The 27191-nt window shown below is 43.9% G+C and overlaps 1 protein-coding gene across 2 annotated transcripts in view; it reads right to left on the reverse strand.

The window, feature by feature from the left end:
- The window catches only part of LOC134215807 (post-GPI attachment to proteins factor 2-like), a 405279-nt gene that overhangs the window by 54112 nt on the left and 323976 nt on the right, over positions 1–27191 (reverse strand). The window contains exon 1 of one of the 2 annotated variants that reach the window (XM_062694928.1): positions 7962–8495. The exons of the other annotated variant lie outside the window; for it this stretch is intronic. The gene's annotated coding sequence lies outside the window, so the exon portion shown is untranslated. Of the gene's footprint in view, positions 1–7961; positions 8496–27191 lie in introns of those variants that run through there. 2 annotated transcript variants of the gene reach the window in all.

A 27191-nucleotide genomic window follows, 5' to 3' on the forward strand; every position in this document is an offset into this window, starting at 1 on the left:
TTCTGCGTCGAATGCAACTTGTTGCGAGTAAATCGGTTAAGAATAAGTGCCTGAAAAATGAGTGACATTTTTTACTCAATTTTTCTATAAAAATGTAGTGTTTTGGCCATAACTTCCGAGTCCATAGTCCGATCTGACCAATTTTCAATAGGAAACAATGGTAGAGTATCCTGCGTCGAATACAACTTGTTGCGAGTAAATCGGTTGAGGATAAGTGCCTGAAAAATGAGTGACATTTTTTTACTATTTTTTTCTATAAAAAAGTGGTTTTTTGGCCATAACTTCCGAGCCCATAGTTCGATCTGACCAATTTTCAATAGGAAACAATGGTGAAGCATCCTGCGTCGAATGCAACTTGTTGCGAGTAAATCGGTTAAGGATAAGTACCCGAAAAATGAGTGACATTTTTTTTTGGTTGGGTGCGCACAGACACACACACACACACACACACACACACACACACACACACACACACACACACACACACACACACACACACACACACACACACACACACACACACACACACACACACACACACACACACACACACACAGACATCACCTCAATTCGTCGAGCTGAGTCGATCGGTATATAACACTATGGGTCTCCGGGCCTTCTATAAAAAGTTTGTTTTTGGAGCGATCATATAGCCTTTACCGTATACTTAGTATACGAGAAAGGCAAAAAAAAACAATGAGTTAAGACAAACTTTGAAACATATTGAGCCACAAACTGGTTGACCCGTATAATGTTATACTCGCCATCATAACAGCATGACACCAACGAACACTCTATACACTTATGGTATAAGTACTTAACACAAAAATACAGAGAAATAAAATTATTATAAAGTCACTCAAATCCCAATACACATAAGACGTTAACAACTAAGTTCACATGATATGCACCAATACATACAGTCATCACTGAACAATGCACATATACATGCTGATTGTGCTATGACATAATAATTCCACCATAGTAAATCACTGGCGTGAAAAAAAAACAATATGCTGAATTCACTTAGTGAATAATGAAATAATCATTAAATCTCAATCTAGACCATTATGCACGTAGCTAAATGCAAAACAAATTTACTATATTGTAAATTATCACGACAACTTATCGCAGAAAATGCGATTAATTCTTAAGAAAAACCGCAACGTCCACTACCCATCTCTCCTCACACACTCACTGTCGGGACACGGATGTTTTAGGACGTATCTACATCGCTTTGGTCACGCACGATCACCATGCTGCCTGGAGTGCGAGGATGCGGAGGAAACGCCTGAACACGTCCCGAATGCCCCAGGTTTGAGACCATATGAAGAGAGATACCAGCTCTGAACGCGGAGAACAAAGTCGGTGAGTTGTGTCGTAATGAAGCCACATCGCACATTCTTACGCAGTTGCAAAAAACGAATTGACAGCGACAGCGACCACACAATCGGTAACTGGGGAGGTTCCATCGTCGGGAAACTTCTTGTCTAAGTAGGATAGATCTTCTGCCGGGGACTATCCAAATGGCTGGGAGCTTAATAGCTCAAGGTTATTGAATTTCAGTCTCAGAATAAATTTCGTCGCCAGGGAGGTGCGTCTGTGTAAGCTAGATCGGGGACTAAGCCGAGTAGACCGTGACGCGCAAGAGTGCCAGTTTTGAGTCGTCGGGGCGCCATTGAACCGGACGTTATGCCCCACCCGGAATCTCTGGACAGACTTCGACACTCGACCGATCACTCGGTCGAAATAGCATTTCACGGATGCGGGTCGTTGGTATCGGGAGTGCTTCCTCCGCCGTGGGACTCCTCGTCGGAGTAGGATAGATTCGCCGCCGGGGACTACTTATGTGTGTAGAGTGCGACCACGTTGAGAGCTAAATGGCTCGAAAAGGACATGTGAGAGGGCTCAGGGCCAAAGGGATCAGAAGAAAATAAAACATCAATACTTAACTTGATCATTACTTGACTAAAAAACAACCAAAATTTCGAATCCTTGAAAAAGATCCAATAAGGGTCGAAACGTTGGGGAAAGAAAACATATATTTGTTTTTCATTCAAAATATAGACTGAAACGCGGAAAAATCACCGAAAAGTACATTGCGTACAGTCGACATAATGAATTATTGGCAGTGGCTGATTTTCTACCCGCCGCTGTCACATTAAGGCGCTATAGTATATGCGCAAAATAGCCAGCAAGAGTTAACCGCCAGAAATTTGTATGGCGAAAGACATCTAACGCGGGTTTTCTCAAAATAAGAAACTTTTCATGAAAAACTATTTGGTACCGATTATGTAGGAAGGTGTCCGCTACCATGCATACCAAATATTTTTTTGATGAAAGTGCTTAATTTTGAGAAATCGAACCTTAGATGCCTTTCGCCATACTGATTTCAGAAAGTTAACTCCTAGTGTGCCGCTGTAAGCACGCTCAAAGCAGACGATTCATTGAAACAATCTTGTCTTTTAGTCTTTTTGTCTTCGATCCTGGAATGCTTCTGATTTTCGATAATCTTCACAAGTTTCCAGCAGAGATCACCGGTCCCACAAATTTCTCCAAATCTGCAATGGTTCCTGTAAAATCTTTACGAATTTTTTTAATAGAATAATATTTTATCTGGGTTTTGGATGGCGCGTACACTGATGAGCATTCACTGAAGTTTTAAACCGTTAGCCGATTATGTGCCGATGTGAGCAAACAGATTCCGCAATATTATAGTGCGACATTGGGTCAGACTTTACATCCTCGCCAATAAAAAAAAAACAAAAATCAATTATTTATGTGATAGTAGACACTTTTTTAAAGATATATACGACGATACTTTTCCAGATTGTTACGACCTATATACAATAGGAGCTTCAATATGTGGTCCAAAAAGTATAAATCCTTTGCGTTACTAATCCAAAACGATTTGTCGAATGAAGTTGATCGTGAATATAATTACTTCATTTGTAATGTCCACGTCATGAAAAGTATTTTCGTTGAATTTGTACTAACGGCATGTAAAATACCATGATAGATAAGTGTTTTCCGTAGACAACTATTCCAAGTTACCTTCTTTGAGTATGACATCAGGTATGACGAATACTATTATAATCTGCTGTCCAAGCAGTGCTCATTATTTTGAAACTTAATTTTTAGGATCAAATAAAGTGTTGATCCGATTAACCCTTCCGTTACCAACCCTTCCTTTTGAAAACGAAATTAAAAATCTTTTTGGTTGTAACTTTTTTGTCTTTTAACATTTTTTATCGCAACTTTCACCAAAAGAAGCAGATTTTATTCAAGTTTTAGTTTTTATGAATTTTTAGGATTGACCACTCTGTTCCGCAATTATTCCCAATTTAAAATGAGTGTTAGCTTCTGACCATTTATCAGAACGCATACTATGGAAATTATTATTCTAGATATTTTGATTGAAAACGGTGCCTGAACTATACCAAATGTGATCAGGAATTTGATTGATACAAAATATTGCCTGTATTCCGGATTCCGGACGTTACGGACCTGTTACGGGGTTCAGGTCCCTTCACGGAAATAGGCGAATACCAACATGCGACACATCAAACTTCATGATTTCAAAAGTTATGATGGCAATATATGTATGGTGGTTTTGTACTTCCTGGGCCGTAGTTGAACCGATTGGAACCGGTACTAGGTAAATATGTCTACCGGTTCCTATCGGTTCAACACGGTTGAGGAAGTACACAACTACCATAGAATGCCAAACTTTTGAAAACATGAAGTTTGATGTTCCGCATGATGGGGTTTTCTTATTTCTCAAGACTGACCTTTGAACCGGTACTCGGTAAATCCCATTACCGATTCTAATCGGTTTAAATTTGGCCCAGCAAGTACAAAAAGACCATAGAAAGTCATAACTCGGGACCGATTTGCGATTTGGGCGTAACTTATTTTGTAAACAAACATTGAAAGGTGAATTCCTGCTAAAGCAAGCATTTCATGAGAAAACCACGGTATAGATTCGACAGATTAAACTTTCCTCTGCAAGATAAGGGAATTAGTTTGTGATAAAAACGCTTGCATTCTCCGTAATCCATGGAACAATGTTTGTTTACAAAATAAATTACGCCCAAATCGCAAAACACTCCCGAACTATTGAAATCATGAAGTTTGATGTGTCGCATGATGAAACTCATTTATTTCCGTGAAGTGACCCCGTAACAGGTTCCGGCGGAACGTCTTGAACCGGAATACAGGCCATATTTTGGACCGATCAAATTCCTGATCATATTTGGTATAGCTTATGCCCTGTTTCCAATCAAAATAGCAAAAATAATCATTTCCGAAGTATACGTTCTGAGAAATGGATAAAAGCTAAAACCCCTTTTAAATCCGGAATAACTCCGGAACCAAGTGGCCAATCCTAAAAATACATAAAACTCCTAAAATTTGAATAAAATCCGCTTCTTTTGGTGGAAGTTTCGATAAAAAATGTTAAAAGTCAAAAAAGTAACAGCCAAAGAGTTTTCTTTTTCGTTTTCAAAAGGAAGGGTTGGTAACGGAAGGGTTAAACTACTTTGTCAAATTACATTTGATTACACCTTCACATGTTCCGTGAAGTAATTTACTGTAGAGAAACAGAGGGGCCAGAAAAGCACACCTCTTTATAATCTGATCACCCTTGCTGTATTATACAGCGAAGGATTGTTCAGCGATTTATTAGTCATTGAATACCAATGGAAATGTTAGCGCAATGAACTAGAAGCAGTAGAATTTCAACATTCGAAATATTCTTGTCTAAAAATAGTTCTCAATATGAGGGAATACCTTTTCATTGCAGAATGGAAACAACATTAGTGTGAATGTTTACAATACATGATTCTGTTTTCTCCAACATTGCATAGGATCTAGTTTGGTAGGTGAGGCTGATCATATGCTGCACATTTAAGCTTAAATCTGTAGAAAAATCTATATATGCGTATTTTTTTGTAGAATTCGCATGTTTTTATTCGTTATTTGTTATTCAGCAATCAAATACGCCTTTTCGCACAAAGCCAATACCAAATGCATTGCATTCATGCATTACTAAAAACGTTCTAGCTAACTTTTCATCGTTTGTTGCATGTTGCTCTCTGGTGTATACCGAACTCACATTCTCATGCTACGGTGTATACCGGATATGATTTTCTTTGCTGCTGACCAGCCGGATGACACACAGCTATGCTTCTGGCTCCATCATAAAATTCACGTTATTTTTTGATATGGGCGTATTTTCTGATACAATATTGTTACCAAACATTCAAATTTGTTTTGCATCGTACTAACTGTGTTGTGTTGCATGACGGTCTTATTACAATTAAATTGCAAATCGAACACATTTTTCACTGCTCGGAATACGTGCTACATAACAATAATAGTAATAAATTCATTCAAATCGCTTAACAACAATTACTCCATCACAGAAAATTACTTCTGAAATGATGTTTTTGTTTACTAATTTTGAATTGTCAGTGGGGCCCACCGCGCGCTAACCCCAGAGATGCTAGCCACCATTTCTTCTCCTTGGAGAGATAGGCGATGACAGTAGGGTGCTGCTGACATATTACCGACACGTGTTTTTGTCATGCGATAAAAATCAGGCATTTTTGCGCTACAGAACTTTTCTTGTCTCGTGTTTTTCCTGCTCGCGCTATGCAAATAATCCCAACTTACATTCTTATTTGGTGCTTTGGTAGCAACCGGACTCGCATCACTTTTCCTCTTGCGCTACGGAATTTATCCGAACTCGCATTCTTGTTTGGCATTTCGGTAATAACCGGACTCGCATCTTTTCAATTTGCGCTATGGAACTTTTCCATTTCTTTTCAATCGGTTTAAAAAAAAACTTCATACTAACAAAAATATCCTACCAACTGCACCAAATAGTAGAATTTTTACGAAATTTTTGAATATTTACGGAAGCTTTAGACACTTGCTTCTGTTCCGCAAGGCATTTGACTACTCTCTCTAGAATAATATGTTATCTGGGTTTTCGCCTGCTTCGATTGCGCGTACACTGCAGTTTTTAGCCGTTAGCCGATTATGTGACAATATGAGCAAACAGATTCCGCAATATTACAGTGCGACATTAGGTTAGACTCTTAAGTTTCAAGCCATTATTACTAATTTCTTCGACTTTTTATTAACTTCCAGAAATTTCAATGGATCGTAGAGATTCACTGTCATGAAATCGTATGATCGTCAAAGAATCATTTTGGAATTTTAGAATCCTTGCGAGCTAGCTAGATATAATGCAGCCTCGGAGATGTTTCCTTCAATGAATCCTTTCAGGATTCCACAGAACTTTTTCTTGTGGACTTCTAATAATCCATTTAAACGTACTATAATTATAATAAACAGCTAAAAAATTTAAAACCCCATTATTTAAAAATGTGTTTGTCCTTCTTTTGAGGCAATATAACTTACGAAAGGAAGGACCAATTTGCAAGATTTCCCCACTAATCGATTCGTCTTAGGATCAGTTGTTTCCATGTATGAAATAAAATATACTCAACTAAACGATTTACAGTTTTACCCAGTGTGGGGAATAAAGTGAGTCTGAAAAATGCATTTGCATTTGTTGGTTACATTGATGGATAAAGTGGAACGTATTTCTTATTTCATGATAAAAATAATGAAATAAACTAAAATATTTAAAAATGACATTAATAGAAAAAAATGATAACGAATTTAAAATTCAATCGTAGTTGGCATTTGAAATGCCAGCATACTAAGAAGATAATGAGAAGAAATAAGAAATTAAATCTCAGTAGGCTGACAGGAGTTTTAGAGGATTTGAACGGTGAAAATAAACGATCATTCAGTGTTATGTTTTTGAGGCGTGAACATGCGAATTATCCTTCGGTGTTCCGCGCTTGTTTTCGTTGGTAAAATGCAAATCGGAGGACGGATTTGCTTGGCTACGACACCCAAGTAAACCTTGAGACATCTAGGTGCGCTTTTGGGATGAAAAATAAGTCCTGGAGTCTTTTAGAACAATCAGTAAACCATTTCGAAGTCTAATATGTACAGCGTTTGAACCCTATTATCATTAGACACCAAAACGGATAAAGCCGTTTTTAATCCAACCGCCAAATCTTGAAAATGAAAAAATCATTACTTTGTTCACATTCAAACGACCACTGTGAAATTTTGAAACAAAGGTTTATTGTAGTTTCGATTTCACTTCAAGCGGTGTCCAGATTTCGGATAGTTACGGAATCATTCCTAAATTTCTTGTATACGTATTATGCGGCTGTTCTTCCATCAAGATTTTCCATTAAAAAAAAACCTTTAATGAGAGCGATAGACCTCATTTGCCTCGCCCGGTACCTCACGTGGTGCCACAGGGAAACCTTAAGGAAGTATCATTTCCATTTTCCTAATTATTTTTTTGTGGAAAAAAGTGTTTGAAACTTTGTATCAGCTGATTACCACTCTTGGCAGTTTTCAGTCACAACACAATAAAGGGCTAAGTAAAAAGGGACTGACTGCCTATTAAAAGGCTTTTTATTCAGAAAATTAATACAAATTTTAGTCCACCTACTATAGTTTTGATCAGCAACCAGTAACACGCCCCCAGTTAATCATTGTGGAAACCGAAATAGAGAGTACAACCTTCAATGCAATTTTCAAAATTTACACCACTTGCTTCCATCCATGCGTCTTGAACATGGATTTCAACGAACGTTAAAAAGCTTCAACCAGTTCAGAATTTCTTTCGTAAGTCATCACGCTCTTTTTTTTTTGAAATTACTACGAAATCTTCATTGCTTTGTGCATAATCTTCATATATCATTTTTGGAAGCGCACTAATTTCCAATATTCGAGGTTTTATTTCATTTATCAAATCATGGTTCGATACATACCGAAAGAGCGTTCAATGTTAATAAATTTCAATCGTAATGCCGAATGTGACATCTTTACCCATTTACCCCCATGTACCTCCCACCACTCACCCTCGGGAAGAATACTATTGCGCGATTAGGGCACTTTTCTTCTCCAGCACCTACAAGAAAACGGGTCACAACTTTCTTCGTCTTTTTTCTCCCAACCTCGTTGCGTGAAAAACTGCTATAAATCTCAATTAACGATGCTCCTTGCACAATCGCGCGATGGCAATTGGAAATTTGGAAACTTTGTCCCCTTTTTCACACCACCGTCACTCTCACTCAACAAATTCAACTGATTGCCAGTGCAAAAAGGACACTGCAGGTATTTTCCTCTGTCACACGCACTGCTCCGCCGAGCTAATCCCAATGGTTAGGGCCACGCCACCGATTAGGTCAGCCTGAGGACTGGAATCACCAACCAGTAGTGGATCCGCATCCTACGCAGGGGTTTCAACAGTCAAACACACACCCGAATCGATTCCGGACCGGAGTACCGTGTCAGTTTTTGCCAGTTTCGAGCTTGTAATCGAACGATTTTCACCCCGACTGGTGACAATGATTCGAACGCGAACTTTTGCAGCGGGATCGAATTTTTCACATTACAAGCACGCACACACCACCCGACCGGACTGACGAATGGAAGGAAAATGACGACAACCATCGACACGGAACAGACAGCCAGCGGTGAAAAGGTTTTCTCACGGTGAGAAAATTTCTGTTTCACTCCATGCGCCCAGGAGAAGGATGATCTCACTGGGGAGGATGTTGGAAAATGGGAAACTTGCGCTTTATATGCAGGCTACGAAAGTTTTTCGATAATATGAGATAATCAAGCATTTGGTAACAGAAGAAAATGCAAATGAAATTATTGCGCCGAAACTCGGCGTTGTTGTTCAAAATCTTTCACACCACTGATCACGCTGTTTCGAATTTGTAGACGTCTGTCCGTCTATATTAATTTATGTATTATATTTTGCAACTCCACTAAACTGATCAACTGTCTAAGACGAGTTTAGTACTTTCCCTTCAATTCCACTACGTTTTGTTATCTTTTCAGATACGTTTTTCGACCTCAACTGTGAGGCCGTCTTCAGTGTCTCATACTTGACTCGTCTTAGAAGTTGAAGACATTCCACTAAAAGAGCTTGAATATTTTTTACATTTTTCACATATTCATTCATGATATTCTCATGGATTTTAAATTCACAAACAGATTTTATAAGGAAGAGAGAACACTACAGTGGAAACTCGAAACAGTTTCAGAATTCCTTTAATATCAGCAAATTTCTAAGTAAGGTTAAAAAAACTTATCGTGGAAATTCTCGATGAAGTATGCGCAAAAGAATTTACATAAAAATTAGTCAATCCTTCGAGGCCTACTACGAAAACTTACATCCGTGCGGCTGGTAAATTGTCCTAGTGTGGAAGAGTATGTCAACGAGTTGATGATGAGTACGAGTCACAAACACGCATCCGTGGGCTTTAAGGTAGATGATTCGTGGCTTGCGTGCTTGCGACTACTGATGGGCCTCGAGAGCAATATGAGCCGGTGATCATGGGATTGGAAGCATCCGGTACAGCATTAACGGTGGATTCGGTGAAAGCCAAAATTTTACAGGACGTTAAATTGGATCGTGGTGCGGTCAGCAAAACGGACCGGAAGAATATTCGCGAGTCAAGGAAAAGCAGTAAAAACGAGATGCTTTTCTATATATGTGAAAACAGGAAAGCATGATGAAAGGATTAGGTAGCATTTTTGCCACGGGTGATGTGAAGACCAATGAATGGTACTTGGATTCCGGTGCCACCATTTATTGGCGCCGATCAACCATTTATTGGCGCGATTACCATGGATCACGGCGTTGGTACGGCAGAGCCAGGGAATCAATATTCGCCTAACAATATACCCTTTGTCATCAACAGAGTTTGTTACTGAAAAACGCACCTGGCAACAAGCCTTTATCAGAAGCCGAACACAATATGACAAGAATCATTTCCCTTGCATGCCCTGAAATTTCCGAGACTACGATGCTATTTTTGTAATCAGAGTTCCCAACAAATGTTGAAAGCTAATAGAGCTAATAGAGCTAATAGATTATTCAACCAAAAATAGCCTTCTTCAGCCAAAAAACGAGCTTATTCAGCTTAAATTGTTTCTTGGGTTAGATTCTCGAATATTTCCATCAATGCAGTCGCAGAATGTACGATAGCATAAAACCGAGATTTGCTGTACATACAATGAATGTCCAATGCGGGACGTCAAAATTGTCATCGGCGACATGAACGCCCAGGTAGGAAGAGAGGAAATGTATAGACCGGTCATCGGACCGGATAGTCTGCACACCGTATCGAATGATAACGGCCAACGATGCATGAACTACGCAGCCTCCCATGGAATGGTAGTCTGAAGCACCTTCTTTCCCCGCAAAAATATCCACAAGGCCACATGGAGATCACTTAACCAAGAAACGGAAAACCAAATCGACCACTTTCTAATCGACGGTAAATTATTCTCCGACATCACGAACGTCCGCACTTACCGCAGTGCGAATATTAAATCCGACCACTACCGGACCACCGACCGGTCAAAAATAAAATTGGACTTTTAAAGTGATTTTCCACTTAGTTTTAGCTGGGTATGGTCTAAAAAGCATTAATATAATGAGTGACACTTTTGCTACATCTTGGTACGTGGGTGCGAACAGACAAAAACACACACACACACACACACACACACACACACACACACACACACACACACACACACACACACACGCACACACACACACACATATGCACGGGGGCAGCAGGGACTTTGTCCAAGGGCTTGACGACCCCTCCCCATGGCCACTGCGAGTTAGACCGGGACCATCGTCCCTAACCCCTAATCCCAAGGCGTCAAGCGACCCGTGCCGAGGGGATGCATGGCCAGGGGTGAAATAATAATCTAGGCTTTAACGGAGCCTGTGGGGTACCTGGGCACCCTTACCGCGTCTTGCTGGGCTCTGGCGTGGTGGACCTCTTTTCCCGAACTACTCGTGAGACCAAAATGGAAAACCAAGTCAATTCTTCAATTAGTGGTAGTAGTGTAGGCGACAACCCCTTCGCAAGAGGTGGGTTGTTCAGGTCTCCGCCTAGGATGCCAGAGGCAATAGTCGGCAGCTCAGTGCGCAGCGCCACGTGGGTCAAGCTGGAGAGGGCGGTCGGGACGGCCAAGTGTAAACCCGTGAAATCGGTGGAGTCGAGGTCTACCCAGACTGAGGCCCAAGGATTCGCGGACTCGGGCAAGGTCGAATCGACCGAAGGCGTGCCAGCGAAGACGGTGGTACCTAAGTCTACCCAGACTGAGGCTCAAGTATTTGCGGGTACGTCGGGGGTGACTGCTCCAACGGAGCAGACACAAAAACGGGGGAGACAGTCTCCAGGGGATGAGCTCCCTGGGGGCCGCTCCAAAACGCGAAGGGTTACTACCCCGAACAAGGGTAGTGGGGCTGGGAAGCTGAACCCCGGCCAGGTACCTCCAAAACCGGGGGAGGAAGGACCTGGAAAGGTCCGTCCATCCAGGAAAGACGGTGGTAAGGGGTTACGGCAGGCTGAGAGCTCTCAGCCGCCCCAGACCAGGGAAATAGAGGGGATGACGCCTCCTGGACCCTGGTCAAGAACAAGAGGAAACCGAAGACGTCAAGGGCCGAAAAGAAGGCCCAGGCGAATGAGGGTAGCAAGAAGTCTAGGGTAGGCGCCAATCGCTCCAGGGTCGATGTCCTACACTAATAAAATTGCAAACCTAAAGTTTATTTTCTCTTTACCAATATGTTTTATAAGGTATTGAGAACATTACTTTTATGTGGAGAGTAATGACCGTTATGATACATCCTATATCTAATATAGGGTTAAAAATAACACTTATATGGGTGAAACATTAGTACCATGTTGTGATTATATTTAATTTATAATTATAGTCATATAGTTGAGAATTATATTTCTTCAAATATATCATTTACGTTTGAACAGTTTGAACAATCGGATGCATTGGAGAAAAAATGGTAGCTCGGATGTTAATAAAACCAACTAAACATCAGGTAGGTAATTGGGGAACGTCCACAAATTAAGTAACGCTTAAGGGGGTGTTGCCTGATGTGTGACGATCCATACAAAATTTTCAGAAGCTCCATACAAAAAGTGTGATATATGGGGAAGGGGGGGTTTGAAAAAGTCCAATTTTTGCGTTACGTAATTAATGAATCTTCCCTTGTTGCTGTAGCTTGCCTAAGAATTATTATTTATTACTACTGTTTTTTCACACAACGTTTTCAGTGGCGAACACCAAGGAGCATTCGCTCTTGATAAAATGGAAGACACCGAAATCAAGTCAATTATTTGAAGAATGCATCAACGCCGCGTGAAACATTGCGACGATCGTAAACTTCCCGCCGGCACCAATCATCAACACGAGCAAACGAGCAGAAAGACATCTTTTATGGAACAGGATCGGCGTTTTGCGGTGAAGACCTGGCGTAATCATGTAATTCAGACGGTGAAAGATGGATTGATTGAGGAAGGATAATATATTTCCGCTACTGGATCCTGGAGACTTCCATCATGAACGTAGTGAGAGTCTGGTAACTGCAGTTCCACTTGCATAGTTTGCTCCAACCGTATTATAACTAATATGAAGAAGTGGATTCCTGCGCAAAAAAGTTTAAATAAAGAATCAATTTTGTGTGTCTTGGAATAGTTTGGCTTTTTACTAACGAAATCCCATAATGAAACATATGAGCCGCCCACATAAGCGTTATGTGTATAAAGACAAATAAAATTCATATATGCACACATAAACATTATTTTACAATTTTCAAATAAAAGTAATAATAATCAAACATAAATGTTATTTACTCGAAGTACTATGATTATTATTATTCGCCAACATACTGTTCATGTGTAAGTACAAATTGCAAAAATCTATGTAGTTTCACACATAAACCATATGAGGAAATTTTCCTCGGTGTTGTCATCACGGCGGACGAGGCTAAGTACTCGGACGTATTGAAGGCGATGAGGAGTGACGTCAAGCTCGGTGAACTCGGCGCCGACGTACGTCGAATAAGACGTACCCGGATGGGCGAGATGATCCTCGAGCTGAAGCGAAGTGTCTAGCAAAAGGGCGCCGCCTACAAGAAGTTGGCGGAGGAAGTCCTAGGCGAGACGGTCAAGGTGAGAGCACTCACGACGGAGGTGAATCTAAGGGTTAAAGACCTGGACGAGATCACCGAAGTCGAAGAGCTCGTCACGGCACTGCGGCGACAGTGTGGAGTGGAGACGCCCACCGCAGCCGTTCGGCTACGAAAAGGTCCGGCAGGGACACAGGTAGCATTGGTTCGGCTATCTGCAGCAGATGCCTCCAAGGTAGTCAAGTTAGGGAGCGTCAAGGTGGGAAGGTCGGTATGCCCTGTGGGCATATACGAGCAACCCGAAGATTGCTTCAAGTGCCTGGAACCGGGACACAAGCAATGGGACTGCAAAGGCCCGGATAGAAGCAATCTCTGCCGACGCTGCGGATTGGAGGGGCATAAGGCACAATGCTGCACGAACCCTCCCAATTGTTTGATTTGTTCCAGCAAAGCTGTGAACAGCAAGCACCCCATGGGGGGTTCGATGTGCCCGGCGTTTAAGCGTGCTGCAAAATCACAGTGCAGGTAACGCAGCTGGCTTGCTCGGCCTCGCCCGAGTGTTTGGTGTGCGCAGGTTTAGAGGAAACGGCGGAGCACGTGTTGTCCCGGTGCCCACGTTTTCGCGCAATGCGTGACCACATGCTTACCATATGTGGTCTGGACACTACCCCGGACAACTTAGTTTGGAGGATGTGTAAAGATTAAGTTGACTGGAACGCCGTTTTATCGGCTATCGCCCAAATCGTCTCGAAGCTACACAGAAGGTGGCGCGTGGACTCAAGGATGGCTAGTTCAGGCGCAAATAGTAGGTGGTCCAAAGGATCGGAGTCGGCTTCATGGGTCATACCGGTGGTCATGCTCTGTGGTCGAACTCGATCCTTTTATCGAAGTTTATCGAAGAGTGGCCGCGCGAAGAACAACATGGTATCGTCGCTTTCGCGGCGTCGATCAACCAGGTGGGTTCCGAGCCCGAAGACGGAAAGGGGTCCTCGTCAAGGCTGGGGCAGGCGTAGGTACCGCGTCGGCAAGTCCCTCTGTAAGCTGGTGAATAGGCCCTATCGCAGAGAGGTCAATTTGGGGTGCACGCGGCATCATCATTCTTGATACCAGTCGTGCAGAGGGAAGCAGGCACGATGTCGATCCTTCACACCTTCCGAGGACATAGGGCGTGGTAAGGCCACCTGGAAAGCCGGCAATGCGCTGGCACGATACCATGGTGTTCTTCTAAAAAAGCGAGTCACGATGTACGATGCTGCAAAGACACGCAGCTAACCTCGAACCCCCTTTGAAGCATTATTTTCTGGTTGGCTTGGCGGCAATGGAAACGGTTTAGCGGGTCGGGGATGTAGTCCTGCCTCCCTCGTTTGCTGTTGGAGGTGGTCCCTAACCCCGCACTTCCTGGACAATCCAGGATGTCTGTTGAGCAGATTCCCCCTCCATTGCTTAGGAAGAAAAAAAACACACATTGGGCTGCGAAATGGTGAGTTGACATCTGGGAAGGAGCGACCTACAGCAGGAGCAGCGGCAAGGACAGAGCGATTGATTGGGATTAACTTTTAGAATTGGCCATTTTACGGATGTTCCGGATCTTCTAGAGGGCTTTCCGATGACCGCTAGAGGGATAAACTTCCCCAGAAATGGCATATACAATATATCAAATACAGTTGGGATCATCAGAGCACATATTTGCAAGCAATTTTATGTTTCATAACACGAAACTCGAAAATTTGGTGACAAATTGAGAAGCTCAAACAGTTCTTCTTTAGTACATGTTCCCCGGGGACTAGAGAGGTTAATTTGGATGAATCACGAGCTTGTTATTGGAACCTACAGCTTTCGTTTGATGCCTAAACATCAAAAATCGGTTGAAATTTGAGTTTTTGCGATCGAGATGAAATCTTGGGTCAAAATGGACCCCAATGCACAATGTGTAACTTTTTTCTATGCATTAGGAAGGTTAAACAAGCCTCCCCAAAAGCTGAAAATAGTGACAGCAAAGAGATTGGTGGAGGAGCTCCACAATTTCGTGGATGGGAGGAACAATGTCCATAAGGACTTGTCACAAACTGGATTGACTCACACACGGCAGGCACAGCTTCTTTTATACACAAAGAAAATATTGCGGTGGACCCGAAAGCCCGTGGCATACTGCATTCTGATGTCCGTTTTAGGAACGCACGGGATTGGTAGAAGCCGGAAACCGATGTTTGGCGCCATTTTAAAATTCAAGATGACCGACTTCCGGGTTAATCAAAGGACCGGAAACCCAAGCAATATGGGTATTGCCGGAATGAGCTCGACGAGTAGAAGCCGAAAATCAATGTTTGGCGCCATTTTGGATTTGAAGATGGCCGAATTTGAGTTCGTTAAAACGACTGGAAACCCCTGGAATATGGGTATTAACGGAATGAGCTCGACGAGTAGAAGCCAGAAATCTATTTGCCGCCATTTTTGAAATCAAGATGGCCGTTTTCCGGTTCGATAACACGACTGGAAACCCTTTCAATACCAATGGCCAGAAACCATTATAAGAATTCCTCCGGCATTTCTTCCAGAAAAAATTTCTCCGGAAGATCCTCACAAAAATTTCTTCGGGAAATCCTCACAAAAATTCCTCTAAAAGTTCCTCAGAAGAATTCCTCAGAAAGTTCCTCAGAAAAATTTCTCCGGAAGTTCCTCCGGGAAATCCTCCGGGAGTTCCTCCGGGAATTCCTCCGAAAGTTCCTCCGGAAGTTCCTCCGTGTATTCCTCTGGAAGTTCCTCCGGGAATTCTCTCTGGAATTTCCTCCGCGTATTCCTATGGAAGTTCCTCCGGGAATTCCTATGGAAGTTCCTCCGGGAATATCTCTGGAAGTTCCTCCGGGAATTCTTCCGGAAGTTCCTCCGGGAATTCCTCTGAAAGCTCCTCCGGGAATTCCTCCGGAAGTTCCTTCGGGAATTCCTCCGGAAGTTCCTCCGAGAATTCCTCCGGAAGTTCCTCCGGGAATTCCTCTGAAAGCTCCTCCGGGAATTCCTCCGGAAGTTCCTTCGGGAATTCCTCCGGAAGTTCCTTCGGAAATTCCTCCGGAAGTTCCTCCGGGAATTCCTCCGGAAGTTCCTCCGGGAATTCCTCCGGAAGTAACTTCGGGAATTCCGCCGGAAGTTCCTCGGAAATTCCTCCGAAGTTCCTCCGGAATTCCTCCGGAAGTTCCTCCGAATTCCTCCGGAAGTTCCTCCGGGAATTCCTCCGGAAGTTCCTCCGGGAATTCCTCCGGAAGTTCCTCCGGAATTCCTCCTGAATTCCTCCGGAAGTTCCTCCGGGAATTCCTCCGGAAGTTCCTCGGGAATTCCTCCGAAGTTCCTCCGGGAATTCCTCCGGAAGTTCCTCCGGAATTCCTCCGGAAGTTCCTCCGGAAGTTCCTCCGGGAATTCCTCCGGAAGTTCCTCCGGAATTCCTCCGGAAGTTCCTCCGGGAATTCCTCCGGAAGTTCCTCCGAATTCCTCCGGAAGTTCCTCCGGAATTCCTCCGGAAGTTCCTCCGGAATTCCTCCGGAAGTTCCTCCGAATTCCTCCGGAAGTTCCTCCGGGAATTCCTCCGGAAGTTCCTCCGGAATTCCTCCGGAAGTTCCTCCGGGAATTCCTCGGAAGTTCCTCCGGAATTCCTCCGGAAGTTCCTCCGGGAATTCCTCCGGAAGTTCCTCCGGGAATTCCTCCGGAAGTTCCTCCGGGAATTCCTCCGGAAGGTTTTCCGGAATTCCTCCGGAAGTTCCTCCGGAATTCCTCCGGAAGTTCCTCCGGAATTCCTCCGGAAGTTCCCCCGGAATCCCTCCGGAAGTGCCTCCGGAGTTCCTCCGCAAGCTCCTCCGGAATTCCTCCGGAAGTTCCTCCGGGAATTCCTCCGGAAGTTCCTCCGGAATTCCTCCGGAAGTTCCTCCGGGAATTCCTCCGGAAGTTCCTCCGGGAATTCCTCCGGAAGTTCCTCCGAATTCCTCCGAAGTTCCTCCGGAAGTTCCTCCGGAAGTTCCTCCGGGAATTCCTCCGGAAGTTCCTCCGGGAATTCCTCCGGAAGTTCCTCCGGAATTCCTCCGGAAGTTCCTCCGGAATTCTTCGGAAGTTCCTCCGGGAATTCCTCCGGAAGTTCCTCCGGGAATTCCTCCGGAAGTTCCTCCGGGAATTCCTCCGGAGGTTCCTCCAGGAATTCCTCCGGAAGTTCCTCCGGGAATTCCTCCGGAAGTTCCTCCGGGAATTCCTCCGGAAGTTCCTCCGGGAATTCCTCCGGAAGTTCCTCCGGGAATTCCTCCGGAAGTTCCTCCGGGAATTCCTCCGGAAGTTCCTCCGGAAGTTCCTCCGGAAGTTCCTCCAGAAGTTCCTCCGGGAATTCCTCCGGAAGTTCCTCCGGGAATTCCTCCGGAAGTTCCTCCGGGAATTCCTCCGGAATTCCTTTTGAAAAGTTAAGCGAGAAATTCCTCCAGATGTTTCTCGAAGAAATTTCTTCGGAAGTTGCTGGAAGGAATTCCTCCTGAAGTTCTACAAAGGAATTCCTCTGGAAGTTCCTTCAGGAACTCCTCCAGAAGTTCCTTAGAGGAATTCCCCTGGAAGTTCCTCAAAAGCTTTCCGCCGGAAGTTCCTCAAAGGAGTTCCTCCGGAAGATCCTCAAAGGAATTCTTCCGGCATGTGGTCCCGTAGCGTAGTTGGCTATATGTTCGCCTTATAAGCGAATGAACATGGGCTAGATTCCCATCCCCTTCACCAAACCCTCGTCAGTCACCGGCAGCGCAGTCCCAACGGTGGCGTTTGAGGTAACGCCTCACGGACACGTCTGCCAGACAACAACTGATAAAACTGATCTCGAAGGCATTCCTCCAACGTACTTCGAAAAATGGCAACCGAACAAAGCAACGATCATTGGATTCACCATATGGACAAATGGACACACGGACTCACGATGATATCGGTAACGACAACAATATCGAACTACGGGTATCCATAGATTCTGTACAGCAGAATACTACAATAGATCACGGTTCAGTAGCGCTTAAGAACACGGAGTGCCTACTAAATAAATATATGAATAAAAAATCCTCCAGCAGTTCCTCAAAGGAATTTCTCCGACGTTTTTTTTTCAGAAGTTTATGCGAAAGTTCCTCAAAGATTTTTTCCGAAAGCACCACAGATTTATCCGAAGTACCTCCAGGAAATCCTCTGGAAGGTTCTCCAGACACTCTTCAAGAATTCCTTCCAGAAATTCTCCCGATGATTTCTGCTGAAATCCCTTTTTACTACAAAACACTAAAAATTAAAAAAGCACCTTCTAATAAAAATAAAATTTTACTTAATTATGCTTGTCGACGGAACAAGCGTGCGTGGGCGAACTCGCTCGCCGTGGAAAGGGAGAGAGAGCCACAGCAACCAGGGACATTCGTCTCCTCTACGATATCTCAAGACGCTTAAGCGGGGCGAAGATGAATGCAACGATGTCTGTAAAAGACGCGAATGGTCAGTTATTGGTCGACCCTTTTTCAAGTGCCAACCAGGCCACCACCAACTCAGCATGATCTGTCCAGGATGCGACGCGTAACGCGAGTCAACAACGAAGCGCCATCACCCCCAGAGATTAAAACATCTGCCGTGTCGTCTGCTCATCTTCTGCATCGTTTATTTCGTAATATAGGACACCTCAACCTTCCCGGTCGACTGGTTGCAAAGTATCTTAGTGAAGGTGCCCAAAAAGGATGACCTGACTGTGTACTCGTCAGTTATCAGACATGATGTTGCTGTGTACCGTCTTAAAAGTTCTATGCAAAGTTATCCTAGCCCGGATTCAGGAAAAGATCGCTGCGACTTCCAGGCGGCAGCAGACCGGGTTCCGTGCCGGAAGATCATGTGTGGACCTTATTGTCCCGCTCCGTATCATTCTGGATCAGGTCAACGAATTCCAAGAGTCCCTTTACTTGGTATTCTTGAGAATATGTATATGAGAATAAATTATCGGCCTCATCGAGGCATAGTACAAGGTCTTCTTGTGCAAAGTACTGCATAATGGGGTCGTGTTTGGCCCTATCTGGGTCGTAGCTTGTGTGAGACAAGGGTGTTTTCCATCACCGTTACTGTTCCTTATTGTAATCGACGTTAACACGTACGTCCCCAACCCCCATTTTACGACAAAACTCAAAATTCAAAACCATGCAGCTCAGCCAATTTCTAACGGATTTTCAAGCAATCTTCTGGAATCGATCACAAAATTCCTATAGTTTTAGGAACCGAGGTCAATTTTTGTGCAATGGCCATGGTTCCGGATATATTCCGGGGAGTACTGGGGTTACCTCCCTCCCGGAAAAAATGGTCACTGGCAGATCGGCTTCGAAATCCATCGTGCGACATGTCAAACTTCATGATTTTGCAAAACAAGTACACTGGAGTACATTTCGGCGATTTTCGATCGAATTGGTCACCCTCCGGGTACTTCCAGGGCCTGGTTCCCTTGGGGAAGTGGCCAATTTTCATTCAATCTTGGAACCCATCTTGCGACATATCAAACTTCATGATTTTGCAAAACAAGTACACTGGAGTACATTTCGGCGATTTTCGATCGAATTGGCCACCCTCCGGGTACTTCCAGGGCCTGGTTCCCTTGGGGAAGTGGCCAATTTTCATTCGCTTTTGGAACCCATCTTGCGACATATCAAACTTCATGATTTTGCAAAACAAGTACACTGGAGTACATTTCGGCGATTTTCGATCGAATTGGCCACCCTCCGGGTACTTCCAGGGCCTGGTTCCCTTGGGGAAGTGGCCAATTTTCATTCAATCTTGGAACCCATCTTGCGACATATCAAACTTCATGATTTTGCAAAACAAGTACAATGGAGTAAATTTTGGCGATTTTAGATCGAATTGACCACTATCCGGGTACTTCCAGGGCCTGGTTCCATTGGGGAAGTGGCCAATTTTCATTCGCTTTTGGAACCCATCTTGCGACATATCAAACTTCATGATTTTGCAAAACAAGTACACTGGAGTACATTTCGGCGATTTTCGATCGAATTGGCCACCATCCGGGTACTTCCAGGGCCTGGTTCCCTCGGGGAAGTGGCCAATTTTCGTTTACTCTTGAAATCCACCTTGCGGCATTCAAACTTCATGATTTTGCAAAACAAGTACACTGGAGTACATTTCGGCGATTTTCGATCGAATTGGCCACCCTCCGGGTACTTCCAGGGCCTGGTTCCATTGGGGAAGTGGCCATTTTTCATTCAATCTTGGAACCCATCTTGCGACATATCAAACTTCATGATTTTGCAAAACAAATACAATGGAGTAAATTTTGGCGATTTAAGATCGAATTGACCACTATCCGGGTACTTCCAGGGCCTGGTTCCCTTGGGGAAGTGGCCAATTTTCATTCGCTTTTGGAACCCATCTTGCGACATATCAAACTTCATTATTTTGCAAAACAAGTACACTGGAGTACATTTCGGCGATTTTCGATTGAATTGACCACCTTTCGGTACTTCCAGGGCCTGGTGCCCTTGGGGAAGTGGCCAATTTTCATTCAATCTTGGAACCCATCTTGCGACAAATCAAACTTCATGATTTTGCAAAACAAGTACAATGGAGTAAAGTTTGGCGATTGTAGATCGAATTGACCACCCTCCGGGTACTTCCAGGGCCTGGTTCCCTTGGGGAGGTGGCCAATTTTCATTCGCTCTTGGAACCCATCTTGCGACATATCAAACTTCATGATTTTGCAAAACAAGTACACTGGAGTATATTTCGGCGATTTTCGATCGAATTGGCCACCCTCCGGTACTTCCAGGGCCTGGTTCCCTTGGGGAAGTGGCCAATTTTCATTCAATCTTGGAACCCATTTTGCGACATATCAAACTTCATGATTTTGCAAAACAAGTACAATGGAGTAAATTTTGGCGATTTTAGATCGAATTGACCACTATCCGGGTACTTCCAGGGCCTGGTACCCTTGGGGAAGTGGCCAATTTTCATTCACTCAAGCAACCCATCTTCCGACATATCAAACTTCATGATTTTGCAAAACAAGTACACTGGAGTACATTTCGGCGATTTTCGATCGAATTGGCCACCCTCCGGGTACTTCCAGGGCCTGGTTCCCTTGGGGAAGTGGCCAATTTTCATTCAATCTTGGAACCCATCTTGCGACATATCAAACTTCATGATTTTGCAAAACAAGTACAATGGAGTAAATTTTGGCGATTTTAGATCGAATTGACCACTATCCGGGTACTTCCAGGGCCTGGTTCCCTTGGGGAAGTGGCCAATTTTCATTCGCTCTTGGAACCCATCTTGCGACATATCAAACTTCATGATTTTGCAAAACAAGTACACTGGAGTACATTTCGGCGATTTCGATCGAATTGGCCACCCTCCGGGTACTTACAGGGCCTGGTTTCCTTGGGGAAGTGACCAATTTTCATTCAATCTTGGAACCCATATTGCGACATATCAAACCTCATGATTTTCCAAAACAAGTACAATGGAGTAAATTTTGGCGATTTTAGATCGAATTGACCACTATCCGGGTACTTCCAGGGCCTGGTTCCCTTGGGGAAGTGGCCAATTTTCATTCGCTTTTGGAACCCATCTTGCGACATATCAAACTTCATGATTTTGCAAAACAAGTACACTGGAGTACATTTCGGCGATTTTCGATCGAATTGGCCACCCTCCGGGTACTTCCAGGGCCTGGTTCCCTTGGGGAAGTGGCCAATTTTCATTCAATCTTGGAACCCATCTTGCGACATATCAAACTTCATGATTTTGCAAAACAAGTACAATGGAGTAAATTTTGGCGATTTTAGATCGAATTGACCACTATCCGGGTACTTCCAGGGCCTGGTTCCCTTGGGGAAGTGGCCAATTTTCGTTCAATCTTGGAACCCATCTTGCGACATATCAAACTTCATGATTTTGCAAAACAAGTACAATGGAGTAAATTTTGGCGATTTTAGATCGAATTGACCACTATCCGGGTACTTCCAGGGCCTGGTTCCCTTGGGGAAGTGGCCAATTTTCATTCGCTTTTGGAACCCATCTTGCGACATGTCAAACTTCATGATTTTGCAAAACAAGTACACTGGAGTACATTTCGGCGATTTTCGATCGAATTGGCCACCCTCCAGGTACTTCCAGGGCCTGGTTCCCTTGGAGAAGTGGTCAATTCTCATTCAATCTTGTAACCCATCTTGCGACATATCAAACTTCATGATTTTGCAAAACAACTACACTGGAGTAAATTTTGGCGATTTTGAATCGAATTGACGACTTTCCGGGTACTTCCAGGGCCTGGTTCCCTTGGGGAAGTGGCCAATTTTCATTCGCTTGTAGAAACCATCTTGCGATATATCAAACTTCATGATTTTGCAAAACAAGTACACTGGAATACATTTCGGCGATTTTCGATCGAATTGGCCACCCTTCCCTTGGGGAAGTGGCCAATTTTCGTTCAATCTTGGAACCCATCTTGCGACATATCAAACTTCATGATTCTGCAGAACAAGTACAATGGAGTAAATTTTGGCGATTTTAGATCGAATTGGCCACTATCCGGGTACTTCCAGGGCCTGGTTCCCTTGGGGAAGTGGCTAATTTTCATTCGCTTTTAGAACCCATTTTGCGACATATCAAACTTCATGATTTTGCAAAACAAATACACTGGAGTACATTTCGGCGATTTTAGATCGAATTGACCACCCTCCAGGGTACTTCCAGGGCCTGGTTCCCTTGGGGAAGTGGCTAATTTTCATTCGCTTTTAGAACCCATTTTGCGACATATCAAACTTCATGATTTTGCAAAACAAATACACTGGAGTACATTTCGGCGATTTTAGATCGAATTGACCACTATCCGGGTACCTCCAGGGCCTGGTTCCCTTGGGAAGTGGACAATTTTCATTCGCTTTTGGAACCCATCTTGCGACATATCAAACTTCATGATTTTGCAAAACAAGTACACTGGAGTACATTTCGGCGATTTTCGATCGAATTGGCCACCCTCCGGGTACTTCCAGGGCCTGGTTCCCTTGGGGAAGTGGCCAATTTTCATTCAATCTTGGAACCCATCTTGCGACATATCAAACTTCATGATTTTGCAAAACAAGTACACTGGAGTAAATTTTGGCGATTTTGGATCGAATTGACCACTATCCGGGTACTTCCAGGGCCTGGTTCCCTTGGGGAAGTGGCCAATTTTCAATCGCTCTTGGAACCCATCTTGCGACATATCAAACTTCATGATTTTGCAAAACAAGTACACTGGAGTACATTTCGGCGATTTTCGATCGAATTGGCCACCCTCCGGGTACTTCCAGGGCCTGGTTCCCTTGGGGAAGTGGCCAATTTTCATTCAATCTTGGAACCCATCTTGCGACATATCAAACTTCATGATTTTGCAAAACAAGTACAATGGAGTAAATTTTGGCGATTTTGGATCGAATTGACCACTATCCGGGTACTCCAGGGCCTGGTTCCCTTGGGGAATTGGCCAATTTACATTCGCTTTTGGAACCCATCTTGCGAAATATCAAACTTCATAATTTTGCAAAACAAGTACACTGGAGTACATTTCGGCGATTTTCGATCGAATTGGCCACCCTCCAGGTACTTCCAGGGCCTGGTTCCTTGGGGAAGTGGCCAATTTTCGTTCAATCTTGGAACCCATCTTGCGACATATCAAGCTTCATGATTTTGCAAAACAAGTACAATGGAGTAAATTTTGGCGATTTGAGATCGAATTGACCACTATCCGGGTACCTCCAGGGCCTGGTTCCCTTGGGAAGTGGACAATTTTCATTCGCTTTTGGAACCCATCTTGCGACATATCAAACTTCATGATTTTGCAAAACAAGTACACTGGAGTACATTTCGGCGATTTTCGATCGAATTGGCCACCCTCCGGGTACTTCCAGGGCCTGGTTCCCTTGGGGAAGTGGCCAATTTTCATTTAATCTTGGAACCCATCTTGCGACATATCAAACTTCATGATTTTGCAAAACAAATACACTGGAGTACATTTTGGCGATTTTCGATCGAATTGGCCACCATCCGGGTACTTCCAGGGCCTGGTTCCCTTGGGGAAGTGGCCAATTTTCATTCGCTTTTGGAACCCATCTTGCGACATATCAAACTTCATGATTTTGCAAAACAAGTACACTGGAGTACATTTCGGCGATTTTCGATCGAATTGGCCACCCTCCGGGTACTTCCAGGGCCTGGTTCCCTTGGGAAAGTGGCCAATTTTCATTCAATCTTGGAACCCATTTTGCGACATATCAAACTTCATGATTTTGCAAAACAAGTACAATGGAGTAAATTTTGGCGATTTTAGATCGAATTGACCACTATCCGGGTACTTCCAGGGCCTGGTTCCCTTGGGGAAGTGGCCAATTTTCATTCGCTTTTGGAACCCATCTTGCGACATATCAAACTTCATGATTTTGCAAAACAAGTACACTGGAGTACATTTCGGCGATGTTCGATCGAATTGGCCGCCCTCCGGGTACTTCCAGGGCCTGGTTTCCTTTGGGGAAGTGGCCAATTTTCATTCAATCTTGGAAACCATCTTGCGACATATCAAACTTCATGATTTTGCAAAACAAGTACAATGGAGTAAATTTTGGCGATTTTAGATCGAATTGACCACTATCCGGGTACTTCCAGGGCCTGGTTCCCTTGGGGGAAGTGGCCAATTTTCATTCGCTTTTGGAACCCATCTTGCGACATATCAAACTTCATGATTTTGCAAAACAAGTACACTGGAGTACATTTCGGCGATTTTCGATCGAATTGGCCACCCTCCGGGTACTTCCAGGGCCTGGTTCCTTTGGGGAAGTGGCCAATTTTCGTTTACTCTTGAAATCCACCTTGCGGCATTCAAACTTCATGATTTTGCAAAACAAGTACACTGGAGTACATTTCGGCGATTTTCGATCGAATTGGCCACCCTCCGGGTACTTCCAGGGCCTGGTTCCCTTGGGGAAGTGGCCATTTTTCATTCAATCTTGGAACCCATCTTGCGACATATCAAACTTCATGATTTTGCAAAACAAATACAATGGAGTAAATTTTGGCGATTTTAGATCGAATTGACTACTATCCGGGTACTTCCAGGGCCTGGTTCCCTTGGGGAAGTGGCCAATTTTCATTCGCTTTTGGAACCCATCTTGCGACATATCAAACTTCATAATTTTGCAAAACAAGTACACTGGAGTACATTTCGGCGATTTTCGATCGAATTGGCCACCCTCCGGGTACTTCCAGGGCCTGGTTCCCTTGGGGAAGTGGCCAATTTTCATTCAATCTTGGAACCCATCTTGCGACATATCAAACTTCATGATTTTGCAAAACAAGTACAATGGAGTAAATTTTGGCGATTTTAGATCGAATTGACCACTATCCGGGTACTTCCAGGGCCTGGTTCCATTGGGGAAGTGGCCAATTTTCATTCGCTTTTGGAACCCATCTTGCGACATATCAAACTTCATGATTTTGCAAAACAAGTACACTGGAGTACATTTCGGCGATTTTCGATCGAATTGGCCACCATCCGGGTACTTCCAGGGCATGGTTCCCTCGGGGAAGTGGCCAATTTTCGTTTACTCTTGAAATCCACCTTGCGGCATTCAAACTTCATGATTTTGCAAAACAAGTACACTGGAATACATTTCGGCGACTTTCGATTGAATTGGCCACCCTCCGGGTACTTCCAGGGCATGGTTCCCTTGGGGAAGTGGCCAATTTTCATTCAATCTCGCGAAGTGTTGAAAGCTCTTCGCGATTTAGATGCTTCAAAAGGTGCCGGAGTGGATGGCCTAACACCTTTCCTGCTGAAAGCCTGTGCTGAATCACTAGCGGCTCCACTAACACTACTTTTCAACAGATCGTTGAGTGAAAAAACGTTTCCTGGACTATGGAAAACAGCAACGATGATTCCAATTCACAAATCTGGAAGTTTGCGCAAAGCTAATAACTACCGTGGAGTTTCCATTCTTTGTTGTGTTGGAAAACTTCTTGAATCATTAGTTCATAAAGTTTTGTTATCTGCTGTTAAACCACTCATTTCAATTCATCAGCACGGTTTTCTTCCTCAACGCTCTAGTACAACGAATCTGCTATGCTATTCTAATGCGCTCTTCCGTGAAGTCGAGAAGCGCAATCAGGTGGACTCCGTATACGTAGATTTTTCGAAAGCTTTCGACACCGTGCCTCACCAACATGCCGTTGCAAAGTTACGGCACTTGGGTTTCCTGAATGGATAGAAGATTGGATAATGTCATACCTGACTGGCAGAAAGGCTTTCGTTCGTGTTGATGCCTCACGGTCTAGGACTTTCAGCATTACCTCGGGTGTGCCACAGGGCAGCGTGCTGGGACCTTTACTGTTTATCCTGTATATCAATGACTTGACCAACTGCCTTACCTCTGCAAAGCTTCTGTACGCTGACGACCTCAAAATTTTCAGAGTAATACACTCTTTGCTGGATTGTGTTGCTCTTCAAACTGATATTGACGTACTCCGCCGTTGGTGCGATGAAAACGGAATGAGCGTGAATGTGGCGAAATGTAAAGTCATCACCTTCTGCCGAATCATATCCCCAATAATGTACAGCTATACTTTTGCCGATGCTGCACTAGAGCGTGTTTCGTCGATTCGTGACTTGGGCGTTACAATGGACTCGAAATTACGGTTCAACGAACATATTTCTGCAATAACGGCGAAGGCATTCGCAGTTTTGGATTTATTCGTAGGAATGCAGCTCATTTCACCGATGTTTACACCTTGAAAGCTCTGTACTGTGCACTTGTGAGGAGTATTTTAGAATATGCTGCCCCTATTTGGACGCCGTACCATACGACCCAAGTGATTCGCATTGAACGAGTTCAAAAGCAGTTCATCCGTTTTGCACTTCGGCACCTACCGTGGAACGATCCAATGCACTTACCTGACTATAGAGCCCGATGTCAGCTAATTAACCTGGAACTACTCTCAACAAGACGACTCACCTTCAGAAGACTTGTAGTGTATGACATCATCAGTAGTAACATAGACTGTCCGGACTTGCTCGTGGATGTACAGTTGAGCATACCTAGCCATAGCCTGCGTCACGCTGATTTACTCG

The sequence above is a fragment of the Armigeres subalbatus genome, chromosome 1, assembly GCF_024139115.2.
Source record: "Armigeres subalbatus isolate Guangzhou_Male chromosome 1, GZ_Asu_2, whole genome shotgun sequence".
NCBI lineage: Eukaryota > Metazoa > Arthropoda > Insecta > Diptera > Culicidae > Armigeres > Armigeres subalbatus.